The following is a 16,200-nucleotide window of genomic DNA, read 5'->3' as shown; positions in this document are numbered from 1 at the left end:
AATATATATATTCATATATATATACATATATATAAAATAGATAAAACTAAATTACTTTGCTGTACACCTGAAACTAACATAATATTGTAAATCAACTATACTTATAACTTTTAAAATGCCATCTATAATTACATCAAAAAGAATAAAATATCTAGGAATAAATTTATCCAAAGAGGTGAAACATCTGTACACTGAAAACTCTAAGACATTGATAAAAGAAACTGAAGAAGACACAAATAAATGGAAAAATATTCTGTGCTCATGGATTGGAAGAATTAATATTATAAAAATGTCTATACTACCCAAAGCAATATAGAGATTCAAATCAAAATTCCAATGACACTTTTCATGATATAGAAAAAAGCAGTCCTAAAATTTGTATGGAACCACAAACCCAGAAGAGCCTAAGCAACTTGAGAGAGAATAATACAACTAGAAGATGATTTCAAACTATATTACAAAGATATAATAATCAAAACAGTATGGTGTGGACCTAAAAACATACACTTAGATCAGTGGAACAGGTGCTTGCTTCAGCAGCACATATGCTAAAACTGGAACAATACAGAGAAGATTAGCATGGCCCCTGAACAAGGATGACATGCAAATTCATGAGGTGTTCCATATTTTTATCAACTGACAAGGGATTAATCTCCAAAATTTATAAACATCTTTTGCAGCTCCATACCAAAAAAAAAAAAAAAACCCCATGAAAAAATGGGCAGAAGATATAAACAGAAAGTTCTCCAAAGAAGACATACAGATGGCCAAAAAACACATGAAAAGATGCTCAACGTCACTCATTATTAGAGAAATGCAAATCAAAACCACTCTGAGATACCACCTTACACCAGCCAGAATGGCCATCATCCAAAAGTCTACAAACAGTAAGTGCTGGAGAGGGTGTGAAGAAAAAGATACCCTATTACACTGTTGGTGGAATTGTAAATTGGTGCAACCACTATGGAAAGCAGTATGGAGATCCTCAGAAAACTAAACATAGAACTACCATTTGATCCAGCAATCCCACTCCTGGGCATCTATCCAGAGAAAACCACATCTCACAAAGGCACATGTACTCCAATGTTCATTGCAGCACTACTTGCAATAGCCAAGACATGGAAACAACCTAAATGTCCATAGACAGAGGAGTGGATCAAGAAGAAGTGGTACATATACACAATGGAATATTACTCAGCCATTAAAAGGAATGAAATACCGGCATTTTTAGCAACATGGATGGACCTAGAAATTATCATGCTAAGTGAAGTCAGCCATATAATGAGACACCAATATCAAATGCTTTTTGCTGACATGTGGAATCTGAAAAAAGGACAGACTGAACTTCTTTGCAGAACAGATGCTGACTCACAGATATTGAAAAATTTATGGTCTCCAGAGGAGACAGTGTAGGGGGTAGGGGGATATGCTTGGGTTATGGGATGGAAATACTGTGAAATCGGATTGTTATGATCATTATACAACTACAGATGTGATAAATTCATTTGAGTAATTTTAAAAAAAAAGATCAAACTCACATACATGGTCAATTAACTTACAACTAAGGTGCCAAGAATATACAATGGGGAAAGGATGCTCTTTTTAATAAATGGTGATGGAATACTGGGCAGCCATATGCAAAAAATGAAACTGGACCACTACTTTACTCCACACATAAAAATGAACTCAAAATGAATTAAAAACTTGAACATAAGACCTGAAACCATAAAATTTCTGAAAGAAATCATAGCAGTGAGTTCCTTAACATAGGTCTCAGTGATGATTTTTTGGACTTGACAACAAAAGCAAAAATAAACAAGTGGGATAAATGTTTCTACCCAGCAAAGGAAACCATCAACAAAATGAAAAGAAAACCTATTGAATAGGAGAAAAATTAGCAAACCATATAACTGATAAAAGGTTGATATTCAAACTTTATAATAACTCATACAACTGAATAGCAAAAAACCAATCTGATTTAAAAACAGGCAGAGAAGAGTTCCCATTGTGGCTCAGCATGTCAAGGACCTGATAATGTCTCTGTGAGGATGCAGGTTTGATCCCTGGCCTCCCTCAGTGGGTTAAAGATCTAGCATTGCCGCAAAGCTGTGGCATAAGTCACAGATGCAGCTTGGACCTGGTGTTGCTATGGCATAGGCCTGTAGCTGCAGCTCCAATTTGACTCCTGACCTGGGAACTTCCATATACCATGGGTGCAGCTGAAAAAGGGAAAAAAAATGTATAAATAAGTACTGGGGATGTAATGTACAGTATGGTGATTACTGTTGATAATGCAGTACTACATATTTAAAAGCTGCTAAGAGAGTAGATCTTAAAGTTTCTCATCACAAGGAGTTCCCATCATGGCTCAGTGGTTAACTAACCTGTCTAGCATTCATGGGGACATGGATTCTATCCCTGGCCTCGCTCAGTGGGTTAAGGATCCAGTGTTGCTGTGAGTTGTGGTGTAGGCCAGCAGCTATAGCTCTGATTCAACCCCTAGCCTGGGAACCCCCATCTCCATCACAAGACAAAAATTTTTGTAATTATGTGTGGTGATGGATTTTTTTCTTTTTTTCTTTTTTCGGGCCACACTTGCAGCACACGGAAGTTCCCAGGCTAGGGGTCTAACTGGAGCTACAGGCGTTAGCCTCCACCACAGCCATAGCAATGTGGGATCTGAGCTGTCTGTGATCTACACCACAGCTCATGGCAACACTGGGCCCCAGATCCACTGAGTGAGGCCAGGGATCGAACCCACATTCTCCTGGATACTCGTCAGAGTCGTTTCTGCTGTGCCACAGCAGGAGCTCCTGGTAGCGGATGTTGACTTACTGTGATGATCATTTTGCAATATATACACATATAAAATCATTATGTTGTACACCAGAAACTAGTATGTTACATGTCAATGATGTCAAACAAAACAAAATAAAACAAAAAATATATAGGCTACCACTGAGTCCAAGTTTCAATCAACCAACCAAGTAAGCTCTTAGAGCCTCAAGATCTAATACTTTAAGTCCAGAATCTCTGATAGGTGCACCCATATCAATGGATTCAGCTCTAAATCTAGTAGTACGTTCTGTTCTCCTTGCTTTAACACTCTTCACATACACTCCCACACATGTTTTTCCAGATTTCTGCTCATACAGGTTAGGGAAATCCTACAATTTTTGTTTTCCTTTGTGGTCACTCGCTATGGGTATAGTGGCACCAAAGAAATTCTTGAGAATGAGCAATGTCTGTGCAAGGCAATCTGGCCCAAGTGAAGGATTTCAGGATTTTCAAAAAAAGGTTAGCCTTCTCAGCTAACACAGGAGGGTAAGTGAGGTCCATTCTCAAATATGAGAGACCTTTCATACTAACACTTTCAGTTTAGTCTGAGCCCAGCCATAATTTGCCATTCCAAGTTTCTTTTCAGAGTTCCTTGTTGTGGCACAGTGGAAACGAATCTGACTAGAAACCATGAGGTTGTGTGTTCGATCCCTGGGCTCGCTCAGTGGGTTAAGGATCCAGCATTGCTGTGAGCTGTGGTGTAGGTTGCAGACATGGCTCGGATCCTGTATGGCTGTGGCTGTGGCATAGGCTGGAGGCCACAGCTCTGATTTGACCCCCAGCCTGAGCACCTCCATCTCCTGTGGGTGTGGCCCTGAAAAAGACACACACACAAAAAAAGACAAAGGCAAAAAGAGGAGAAAAAAAAAGAAAAAAAAAAGGCAGCACCAAACCAATCCCTAAATCCAGTCTTTGAAGTTCTCCTGAGATCATTCCTGGTAACATTTCATCAGCCAACACTCAGTCAGGAAAAAATTTAGACAGGAAAAATATAAAGAATTATTCACTAGTAAAAGTGGTTAACATCTAAGTAGTGTAAAAGAAATGTGCTAAGGATAAGCAGTAGCAATTATAGAAAGCAGCCACTAGCCCTAGAGCTGAGGAAGAGTGAACAAGAAGGAAATCATAAATACAAAGGCAGCATCCTGAGATCCGGGATCAAGATGGCAGAGAAGTAGGACGTGGAGCTCACCCCCTCCCACAAACGCATCAAGAAAAAAAAATTCTTCATGTAGAATGGTTCACACAGAACAGCTACTGAATGCTGGCAGAAGACCACAGACTTCCACCCAAAAAGGGCAAGAAAACCTCCACCTAACTCGGTAGAAGAGAAGGAGAGAGAGAGAAAGAAGAGGGAAAAAAGCTCCTGAGAAGGAAATGTGAAAGAGGAAAGGTATCTGCACCCTGGGAGGCCACCTAACTGATGGGGAGACCAGCGGGAACAGAGGGAGAGCCTCTGAGCCTCAGACAACAGGGCAGCGGCTGGTCTGAGGAGGGCAAAGCAGAGCGAGAGCTATACAGACCATGTCCAGTGATACACTTGATCAGGGGCTGGGTGCTAAGACTTGGGCCTTGGAGGTCAGTTCCTGGGAGAGGACTAGGGTTGGCTGGGTGGCGACAGCCTGAGGGGGCTTACAGAGCAGTGTGCCACAGGTGAGGAGTGCAGGAGAAGGCTTGGGCCCACTAGAGAAGCAAGGTGCCATTGTTGGTGAATGCAAGAGGAGGGGAGATGAGCCCACCATAGGAACTTCTTTCTCTGGGCACACACAGGCTCTGGGGCGGGGGCTCTTGCATGTGCAGCAGGGGTGGATGCAAACTGCTGCAGGCATCTTGTGCTCCAGAGGCAGGTACAGCCCACCACCAATGAGGATCCTGTGACCAAACACTGTCTGCTGCCCCAGTTACCCCAAGTGTTGCCTTTGTGGAGGCCCCTGCAAGCAAACACTGCCTGTTGCCCTCACCTCCCCAGGAATGTACACTCTCTGCTGCTGCCAAGGGCCAGGTGCTGCCCTCACCTCCATGGGGGTCACTGCCACTGCCAAAAGGCCTGGCAACCAGATGCCACCCATTGCCCCTCCCTGCAAGCATGGGCAGGCCATGCACATGCACATCCCCTCTCAAGAGAATAATGGCCTGCCCACACTGAGGATAAAGACCAGAAGCATCCAAACCAAAAGCAATCCTCAGAGCAAAAAAAAAAAAAAATTAACCCACACAAGCTACTCAGGGATGCTCCTGCATATAAATAGCCCTCCAAGATTAAGTAGATAATTGTCTTCCTTCAATTCACAGACTAAGAAAAAGATAAGAAAAAGGAAGAAGCTCAGGAGAATTCCCCTGAAGGAGTAAATAATGAACCAGAGCTCTACAGTCTAACAGACACCAAGTTCAAAAAGGAAATAATTGAAAGCTGAGTTAAAGGCACTGAACAGGAGAGTGAATAATGCAGAGTAATGAATAAGTGACTTGAAAGATAGAAGAGTGGAAATCACCCAGTCAGCACAGCAGATAGAAAACCATATGAAAAAATAAGTGAAAGTAACATTAAGAGATCTATGGGATAATATAATATATATTCCAATCTATGCATAATAGGGATCCCAGAGGGAAAAGAAAGAGAAAGGGGGATTGAAAATACACTCAAAGAAATTTTGGCTGAAAATTTTCTAAATCTAAAGAAGGAAACAGATATTCAGATACAGGAGGGTTCCCAACAAGATGAACCCAAACAGACCTATAATAAAAATGGCAGGAGTTACAAGATAAGGAGGGGATTCTGGAGTTTCCATCATGGTACAGTGGAAACAAATCTGACTAGGAACCATGAGGTTGTGGGTTTGATCCCTGGCCTTGCTCAGTGGGTTAAGGATCTGGCATTACTGTGAGTGGTGGTGTAGGACCCGGCTCAGATCCTGCGTTGCTGTGGCTGTGGTGTAGGTTGGCAGCTGTAGCTCCGATTAGGCCACTAGCCTAGGAACCCCCATAGGCCGAAGGCATGGCTCTAAAAAGCAAAAATAAACAAACAAATAAATAAATAAAAATAAAGATAAGGAGAGGATTCTAAAGGCAACAAGAGAAAAATTAAATTACAAGGGAATGGCCATAAGGCTAAGAGCTGATTTCTCTACAGAAAAGCACATGCTAGAAGGGAGTGGCAAGAAATATTTGAACTTCTAAATGGGAAAATTTTGCAGCCTAGAATACTCTACTCAGCAAGATTATCATTTAAAAAGCAGAAATAAAGAATTTCTCAGATAGGAGTTCCCATTATGGCTCAGTGGTTAACAAATCCGACTAACATCCCTGAGGACACAGGTTGGATCCCTGGCCTTGCTCTGTGGGTTAAGGATCCAGCATTGCCATGAGCTGTGGTGTAGGTCGCAGACACAGCTTGAATCCCATGTTACTGTGGCTGTGGTGTAAGCTGGCAGCTACAGCTTCAATTCAAGCCCTAGCCTGGGAACCTTCATGTGCCATGGGTGTGGCCCTAAAGAGACAAATAGACAAAAAACAAACAAATGAACAAACAAAAAACTAAACTAAAAGAATACAGCAATACTAAACCTATCCTTAAAAAAAATATTGAGAGGTCTCTTCTACACAGGAAAGAAGATGGAGGATGGAGGAAATCACAATTGGAAAGTAAACGTTTAAACTAGTATACAGATTTTTTAAAAAGTACTTTTTTTTTCTTTTTAGGGTGCCAACTGTGGCATATGGATGTTCCCAGGCTAGGGGTTGCATTGGAGCTGCATCTGCCACCTACACCCCTGCTCACAGCAATGCTGGATCCTTGAACCCGCTGAGTGAGGCCAGGGATCAAATCCACAAACTCATAGATACTAGTTGGATTCTTAGCCCGCTGAGACCCAGTTGGGAACTCCCACAAAACTTATTTGTGAAAGCGATGTTAAACACAAGGAACAGCAAAAGAATAAACATGAAGATGTAAAAAAGGACATAAAAACCATAAAACATGGAGGAGAGTAAGAAAACCTAGACTCTTTTTTTTAAGAACGTGTCTGAGCCTGGAGTTCCCATTGTGGCGCAGTGGTTAACAAATCCGACTAGGAATCATGAGGTTGAGGGTTAGATCCCTGGCCTTTCTCAGTGAGTTAAGGATCTGACATTGCTGTGAGCTGTGGTGTAGGTTGCAGACACAGCCTGGATCCCGTGTTGTGGCTCTGGCGTAGGCCGGTGGCTACAGCTCCAATTAGACCCCTAGCCTGGGAACCTCCATATGCCATGGGAAGCGGCCCTGGAAAAGGCAAAAAGACAAAAAATATATAAGTAAATAAAAATAAAAAGAATATATCTGAGCCTATCTCACTATCAAAGCAAGTAGATATAGAAAGGAGTTAACATACTTGAAAAACTGGGCAGCCACAAATCAAAGACAAATAGAGTCACAAAAACCAAAAAGAAGAGGACATAAGCATAAAATAAAAGGGAATCATCAAACCACAGAAAGAAAGGAACAAAGGAGAAACATAGAATCAATTGGAAAGCAAGGCTTAAAGTGGCAATAAATATGTCTATCAATAATTACCTTAAATATCAATTGACTGAATGCTCCAATCAAAAGACAGAGTGTCAAACTGGATAAAAAAACAAGAGTCTCCAATATGCTGCCAACAAGAGACCCACCTTAGGGCAAAGGACACATGGGATTGAAAGTGAGGGGATGGAAAAAGATATTTCATGCAAATGAAAACAAAAAGTGGGAGTCATAATACTCATATCAAACAGAATAGACTTTAAAACAAAGGCCGTAAAGAAAGATAAAGAAGGATACCATTTAGTAATAAAAGGATCCATTGAAGAAGAGGACATTACACTTATCAATTTATATGCACATAATATAGGAGCACCGAAACACATACAACAAACTAAGAGACACAAAAGGAGAAATTGATGGGAATACAATAAGAACACAATCAGTGGAGAGATCTAGACAGAAAATCAATAAGGCAACAGAGATCCTAAATGACACAATAGAACAGTTAGACATACTTGATATTTTCAGGACAGTAAATCAAAAAAAAAAAAAAAAGAATGTATATTCTTTTCCAGTGCACATGGAAAATTGTCTAGGATTGACCATATACTGGGGCATAAAACTAACCTCAACAAATTTAAGAATATAGAAATTATTTCAAGCATCTTCTCTGACCACAATGGCATGAAACTAGAAATCAACCACAGGAAAAAGAAATGAGAAAAAACTGACTACATGGAGATTAAAAAACAAGCTACTAAAAAACAAATGGGGGAGTTTCCGTTGAGACTCAGCAGTAACGAACCCGACTAGTATCCATGAGCATGAGGGTTTGATCGCTGGCTTTGCTCAGTGGGTTAATGATCTGGCGTTGACATGAGCTGTGGTGTAGGTCAAAGAAGCAGCTCAGATCTGGCATTGCTGTGGCTGTGGTGTAGGCCATCAGCTACAGCTCCAATTCGACACCTAGCCTGGGAACTTCCATATGCCATGGTGCAGTCCTAAAAAGACAAAACAAAAAACAAACAAAAAAACACCTTGAGACAAACGGTAATGAAAACACAACCATACAAAATCTATGGGATGCCACAAAACAGTTCTTAGAGGGAAGTCCATAGTGATAGAGGCCTTCCTCAGAAAACAAGAAAAATCTCAAAAATCGAAAACCTAACCTACCACCTAACAGAATTAGAAAAAGAAGAACAAACAAAACATAAAGTTAGCAGAAGGAAAGAAATCATAAAAATACGAGGGGAAATAAATAAAACAGAGATTCAAAAAACAATAGAAAAAAATAAAACCAAGAGCTAGTTTTTACCTTTTTTTTTTTTCTTTTAGGTACTACACCTACAGCACATCAAAGTTCTCAGGCTAGGGGTCAGGTCAGAGTTGTAGCTGTCGACCTAGCTACAGCCACAGCAATTCAGGATCTGAGCCACATCTGTGATCTACACCACAGCTCATGGCAATGTTGGACCCTTAACCCACTGAGCGAGGCCAGGGATTGAGCTCATGTCCTCGTGATACTAGTTCCTTAGTGTTTAGCCACAATGAGAACTCCAAGAGTGAGTTTCTTTGAAAGGGTGAAAAAAATTGAGAGACTTCTGTCCAGACTCACCAAGAAGAAGAGAGAGAACAAAATAAACAAAATAAGAAATGAAAAAAGAGAAATCTCAACAGATACTGTGGAAATACAAAAAAATCATAATACTATTAACAATTATATGTCAACAAACTTGACAACCTAGAAGACATAGACAACTTTCTAGAAACTTACAGCTCACCATAAATGGAGTCAAGAAAAAATAGATCCTTGAACAGACCAATCACTAGAAATGAAATTGAATATGTAATTTAAAAAACTCCCTACAGGAGTTCCCCTTGTGGCTCAGCAGTAATGAACCCAACTAGTATCCATGAGGGTTCAGTCCAGGACCAGATGGCTTCACAGGCAAATTCTACCAAACATATAAAGAAGAATTTATGGAGTTCCTGTTGTGGCTCAGTGGAAACGAATCTGACTAAGAATCATGAGGCTGCAGGTTCAACGCCTGGCCTTGCTCAGTGGGTTAAGGATCCAGCATTGCTGTGAGCTGTGGTGTAGGTCACAAACATGGCTCAGATCTGGCATTGCTGTGGCTCTGGTGTAGGCTGGTGGCTACAGCTCCATCTGATTCAACCCCTAGCCTGGGAACCTCCATATGCCACAGGTAGGGCCCTAAAAAAAAAAAAAAAAAAAAAAAAAGAAGAAGAACTTATACCTATCCTTCATAAATTCTTCCAAAAGATTTAAGAAGAAGGAACACTCCCAAAGACATTCTACGATATCACCCTGATATCAAAACCAGCCAAAGGAATTCCCGTTGTGACTCAACAGTTTAAGAACCCAACTAGTATCCATGAGGATAGAGGTTTGGTCCTTGGCCTCACTCAGTGGTTTAAGGATCTGGTGTTGCTGTGAGCCATGTTGTAGTTTCACAGACCTGCCAGCTTGGATCTGGCATTGCTGTGGCTGTGATGTAGGCCAGTAGCTGCAACTCTGATTTGATGCCTAGCCTGGGAACTCCCATATGCCACATGTGCAGGCCTAAAAAAGGGCAAAAAAAACCCCCAAAGATATTACCAAAAAAGAAAATTATAGGCCAATATCTTTGATGAATATAGATGCAAAAATTCTCAACAAAGTTTTAGCAAACTGAATTGAATTAACACATAAAAAAGTTCATACACCATGACCAAGTGAGATTCATCCCAAGATCACAAGGATGGTTCAACACATGCCAATCAATCAATGTAATACAACACATTAACTAGAGAAAAGTAAAAAACCACATGATCATCTCAATGGGTGACAAAATCCAATATTCATTCATGACAAAAACTCTTGCCAAAGTGGGTATAGAAGGAACATATATCAACATAATAAAAGCCATTTCTGACAAACCGACAGCCAATATAATACTCAATGGAGAAAAGCTGAAAGCCTTCCTGCTTAAATCTGGAACTAGACAAGAATGCCCAATCTCACCAATTTTATTCAACATAGTATTGGAAGTCCTAGCCATAGCAATCAGACCAAAAAAAAAAAAAAAAAAGAAAGAAAGAAAGAAAGAAAGAAAGAAAAAGTATCTAAATTGGGATTGGAAGAGAAGAGGTAAAATTGTCACTATATGAAGATGACACGATATAGAAAACCCTAAGGACTACACACAAAAACTATTTAATCTAGAATACACACAAACAAGAAAGAAAGAAAAAAGAAATATTAAAAAATAATAACTTTTTTTTTCATGTGTCATGAAATACTACTCTTTTTTTAAAAATTATTTATTATTATTTTTTTCCCACTGTACAGCAAGGGGGTCAGGTTATCCTTACATGTATACATTACAATTACATTTTTCCCCCCCAAAAATAATAACTTTTAAATTACACCTCCCACCAAAAAAAAATCTAGGGATAAACCTGACCAAGGAGTTGAATGACTTCTACACTGGGAACTATAAAACACTAACCAAGGAAACTGAAGAAGATTCAAAGAAATGGAAAGATATTCTATGCTCCTGGATTGGAAAAATTACCAATGGCCATACTAGGGAGTTCCCATGGTGGCTCAGTGGTTAACAAATCCGACTAGGAACCATGAGGTTGCGGGTTTGATTCCTGGCCTTGCTCAGTGGGTTAAGGATCTGGCGGTGCCGTGAGCTGTGGTGTAGGTCGCAGATGCGGCTCAGATCCCATATGGCTATGGCTCTGGCATAGGCCGGTGGCTACAGCTCCAATTTGACCCCTAGCCTGGGAACCTCCATATGCTGTGGGATCGGCCCAAGAAATGGCAAAAAGACCAAAAAAAAAAAAAAATGGCCATACTATCCAAAGCTATCTATAGATTTAATGCAATCCCTATCGAATTACCCATGACATTTTCCACAGAACTAGAACAAATAATCCAAAAGTTTATATGGAACTAAAAAAGACCCAGAATTGTCAAAGAAATCCTGCAGAAAAAACAACAGAACAGGCAGCATAACTCTCCCAGACTTCAGACAATATTACAAAGCTACAGTAATCAAGACAGTGTGGTACTTACTGGTACAAAAACAGATACAGACCAATGGAACAGAATAGAGAACTCAGAAACAAACCCAGGCACCTATGGTCAATTAATCTTCAAAAAAGGAAGCAAGAATATAAAATGAGAAAAAAACAGTCTCTTTGGCAAGTGGTGTTGGGAAAACTAGACAGCTGCATGTAAATCAGTGAAACTAGAACACAGCCTCACACATGCACAAAAATAAACTCAAAATGGCTTTAAGACTGAAACATAAGACAAGATACCATAAAACTCCTAGAAGGGAACATAGGCAAAATATTCTCTGACATCAACCATACAAATGTTTTCTTAGTCTGCCAAGGTGATAGAAACAAAAGCAAAAATAAACAAGTGCAACCTAATCAAACTTTCACGTTTTTGCACAGCAAAGAAACCACATACACATGAAAAACAACTTACAGAAAGAGAGAAAATATTTATAAATTATACAACTGATGACAAGGGCTTAATCTCTAAAATATAGAAACACGACTTCCCATTGTGATTCAGCAGTAACGAACCTGAATAGCATCCATGAGGATGTGACTTTGATCCCAGGCCTTGCTTAGTGGGTTAAGGATCCAGCATTGCAGTGAGCTGCAGTGTAGGGTACATATGTGGCTCAGATCTGACGTTGCTATGGCATTGGCCAGCAGCTACAGCTCCAATTTGCTCCCTAGCCTGGGAACTTCCATAGGCAATGCGTGCAACCCAAAAAGACAAAATATAACTCAACAACAACAAAAAAACCAATCCAACTGAAAAATGGGCAGACCTAAATAGACATTTCTCCAAAGAAGACGTACAGATGGCCAGTGGGCACATGCAAAGATATTCAACATTACTAATTATTAGGGAAATGCAAATCAAAACTACAATGAAGTACCACCTTACACTGGTCAGAATGGCCATCATTGATAAGTCTACAAATAAATGCTAGAGAGGGTGTGGAGAAAAGGGAACCCTCCTACACTGTAGGTGGGAATGTAAATTGGTACAAGCACTATGGAAAACAGCATGGAGATTCCTCAGAAAACTAAAAAGAGAACTACCATAAGATTCATCGATCCCACTCCTGGGCATATATCCAGACAAAACTGCAATTCAAAAAGACACATGCACACATATGTTCATAACAGCACTGTTCACAATAGCCAAGACATGGAACCAACCTAAATGTCCATTGACAGATATGTATTAAGATGCAGTACATATATACAATGGAATACTACTCAGGCATAAAAAGGATGAAATATTGCTATTTGCAGCAACATGGCTGGAACTAGAGATTATCACACTAACTGAATTAAGTCAGAAAGAGAAGGACAAGTACCAGATGATATCACTCATATTGGGAATCTAAAATATAGCACAGGAGTTCTCATTGTGGCACACTGGAAAGAAATCCGACCAGTACCCATGAGGATTCAGGTTTGATCTCTGGCCTCGCTCAGTGGGTAGGGGATATGGCATTGCTGTGAGCTATGGTGTAGATCGCTGATGTAGCTCGGAGGCCATGTTGCTGTGGCTGTGCTGTAGGCTGACAGCTGTAGGTCTGATTCGACCCCTAGCCTGGGAACTTCCGTATGCCACTGGAGCAGCCCTGAAAAAAAAAAAAAGGCACAAATTAACTTATCTACAAAACAGAAACAGACCCACAGACATGGAGAACAGACTTGTGTTTACCCAGGGGGAGAGGGGAGGAAGTGGGATGGACTGGGAGTGTGGGGTTAATAGATGCAAACTATTACGTTTAGAATGAATAAGTAATGGATATAGTTCCCTGTGCTGTGTATATAGCACAGGGAACTATATCAAATCTCCTGGGATAGACCATGACGGAAAATAGTATAAAATATATATCTATAAACAAATATATGTATGTTTGTGTATATACATATATATGTCACTTTGCTGTATAGCAGAAATTGGCACATTGTAAATCAATTATACTTTAATAAAAAATATAATAAAGGCAGCATCCCTTTCAAAGTTAAGGTTCAAATCTGTGAGGGGAGAGCATGGCTGCCCTGCAACATCCAACCTGCCCTGAGTGGAGGAACTTGCTGGGGGATAAAGGCTACAGGAACAGCAGGAGGGTGTGAGCCATGGCTGAACCGCAAGGGCTGCTGAGATGAACATCCGAATTCCACAAGCCAACCTGCCCAAAAGGTCCTGGAGAAAGTCATGGCCTCAGCTAACTCTAGTGTTCCTCCAGCGCCCTCTGTTGGCAAAGGGGAGATGTGTACCGGGTCCTGAGTTCCTTCCATCGCAATGTCGGGCAAAGGCGGCTTCAGAAGCTAAAAGCTATTACAACCGGGGTGCTACTCATTTATAGGAAGTGTAGGAAAGTAACCTGATGAATTCAGAATGTGGATAATTCTACAGGACAAATAAACAGAATGATGTTAGGAATAAAATGGGAAAATTACAGGAGCCTTGGCGTTCCCTTCGTGGCTCAGTGGAAACAAATCTGACTAGCATCCATGAGAATGCAGGATTGATCCCTGGCCTCACTCAGTGGGTTAAGGATCTGGCATTGCCATGAGCTGTGGTGTAGGTCACAGACATGGCTAGGATCTGGCATTGCTGTGGCTGTGGCACAGGCCAGTGATTACAGCTCCGATTCGACCTCTATTCTGGGAACCTCCATATGCTATGGGTGCAGCCCTAAAAAGACCCCACCCCCAAAAAAAACTACAGGAGCCTCAAAGACTAAAATGCAGTGGGTAACCTGGTCTGGATTCTGTTTCAAACAAACCTTGTGAAGCACTATGAGAAATTAGAGTAATTTTAATACCAACACAATACTTGATATTAAAAAAAGGTTAGTTTTTAAGGTGTGGTAATAGTGTTAGGGTTAAGAATTTTTATCTGTAGGTGAAATATTTATGGATGAAATAGGTCTGGAATTAGCTTTAAATTAATCTTGAAAATGACAAGTGTGTTCACAGGTGAAATAAAAGTGGCCATCAGACTAGTAATTGTTGAAGCTGGTTTGTGGGTTTGAGGGCATTTATTATACTATTCCCTGTACTATTTGAAATCCGTCATCATAAAACATCCTTAAAAGTAAAATCCCACAGCCAGAAAAAAATTTTTTAAAGGTCATATAACTTACCTCAGCCTTAGGAACTCTCTATTCTGTTGCTTTGAGAGGGAGACGGTAAGGAAACCAGCTTGTAGGCCTTTCACACTGACCTGGGGTGGGGATGCAGCAAAAGGCATCTTCAAGCCAAGAATGGGAGCAAAGCCTCATGGTTAAGGACGTGCAGGAGCCAAAACACCTGGGTGGAATCCTGGCTTCTTCATCACCTGCTCTGTGATTGAGATAAGCTTACCTAACTTTTCAGAACCTATTTTCCCATTCATCAGGGACTGCCAGGAATTAAATGAATACTATTTGTTACCTGTTGAGAAGAGTGCCTGGCCCAAGGTTAAATGTTATATGAGTAATTTTTAAAAACTCTTAATTAATGATTTGCCGTGTAACACTCTTGAGAAGGAAGAAGGGAGTTAAGGACACAGGAATATAACAGAAGCTGCATCCCGCTCTCACCCCCATTACACTAACACTATGCCATGGAGGTTTGGGAGTCTCTGACATCCAAGTTTAATTCAGGTCCTAATGAAGGGCATCCATCTGAACTAAAACCAGACAAAGTGAGGAAGAAAACTTCAATGGTCCCAGGGATAGGGATAGAGTAGGCACAGGTGGTTGTAGAAGTCCCAGTAGGGGATCATAGATAAAGAGGGACACCTGGGGGATGTGGGGAGACCACTGCAAGTTCAAGAAAGCCATCAGCACAAGGCAGGCTTGCTTGACTAGTGGAGGTACGAAAATTGCTTCAGGTCCTAGGGATGAGGCGTGCATTCAGATTCAGACCAAGGGCAAGAGTTTGAGGACCGCCCTTCTGCTGATTTGAATACACACCTTACCGGTTACTAAGGAGGAGCTACTACTCCCAGAAAGGAAGAGGTGGGCCTTTCCAACCACCACACCCCTTGGATGATAAATCTGTAGCCCACCAGATCCTCCCGGGGCTGGGTTTCCCTGCCTGCCCGTTTGCATCTCTCACAAGCCTCCTATCCTAATAAATCTGTTTCTTGCCTATTACTTTGTCTCTTGCTGAATTCCTTATGTGCAGAGGCACAGAGAATCTGAACCTTAGTGAGTCCACACACAGGGTGAGTAATTCTAATTTAAAACTGTGGGTTCAAGTCCCAGCACGTGTGTTTAAGTCCCAATCTGTGTTCTGGCTAGGTTCAGCCCATTAGTGCTGTCAGTTTCACCAGGAGTTTAAAGCCTGAGAGGATTCCTCTCAGTGCCCACACACCATTCAGAAGGATGATTCAGTGCAACGACATGACCCCTAGAAGTTAAGGGCTGGTGAGTGAAGTGAACCACCAGCCAGGCCTGTAGGCACTACGAGCATCCGAGGTCCCAGTGCCTGAGGAGGTAAGCCCCAGGATCTGCAATTGCTAAAGATAAAGTTGATCATGTTCATCTCATAGTCACCGGGGGAGCTACAGAATTCTAAAGAAACCCTTAAAAATCACAGGTGTTATCACTGGGCAACTTAACAGAAGGGCAAATTAAAAGTTAACAAGGAGGGAGTTTCCGTCCTGGCTCAGTGGTAACAAACTTGACTATGATCCGTGAGGATGTGCGTTCGATTCCTGGCCTTGCTCAGGGGGTTAATGATCTGGTGTTGCCATGAGCAACAGTGTAGGTGGCAGACACGGCTTGGATCTGGTGTGGCTGTGGCGT

The 16,200-nt window shown here is 41.1% G+C and overlaps 1 non-coding gene across 1 annotated transcript; it reads left to right on the top strand.

The window, feature by feature from the left end:
- The first annotated feature begins 524 nt into the window (after positions 1-524).
- Positions 525-631, top strand: LOC125114698 (U6 spliceosomal RNA). The gene has a single exon (XR_007131878.1). It is a non-coding gene; the product is annotated as a U6 spliceosomal RNA (small nuclear RNA).
- Positions 632-16,200: the final 15,569 nt, after the last annotated feature.

Source organism: Phacochoerus africanus, chromosome 1 (assembly GCF_016906955.1).
Source record: "Phacochoerus africanus isolate WHEZ1 chromosome 1, ROS_Pafr_v1, whole genome shotgun sequence".
Classification (NCBI taxonomy): Eukaryota; Metazoa; Chordata; class Mammalia; order Artiodactyla; family Suidae; genus Phacochoerus; species Phacochoerus africanus.
The sequence above is the reverse complement of the archived record's forward strand: the minus strand, read 5'-3'. Positions and strand labels throughout refer to the sequence as shown.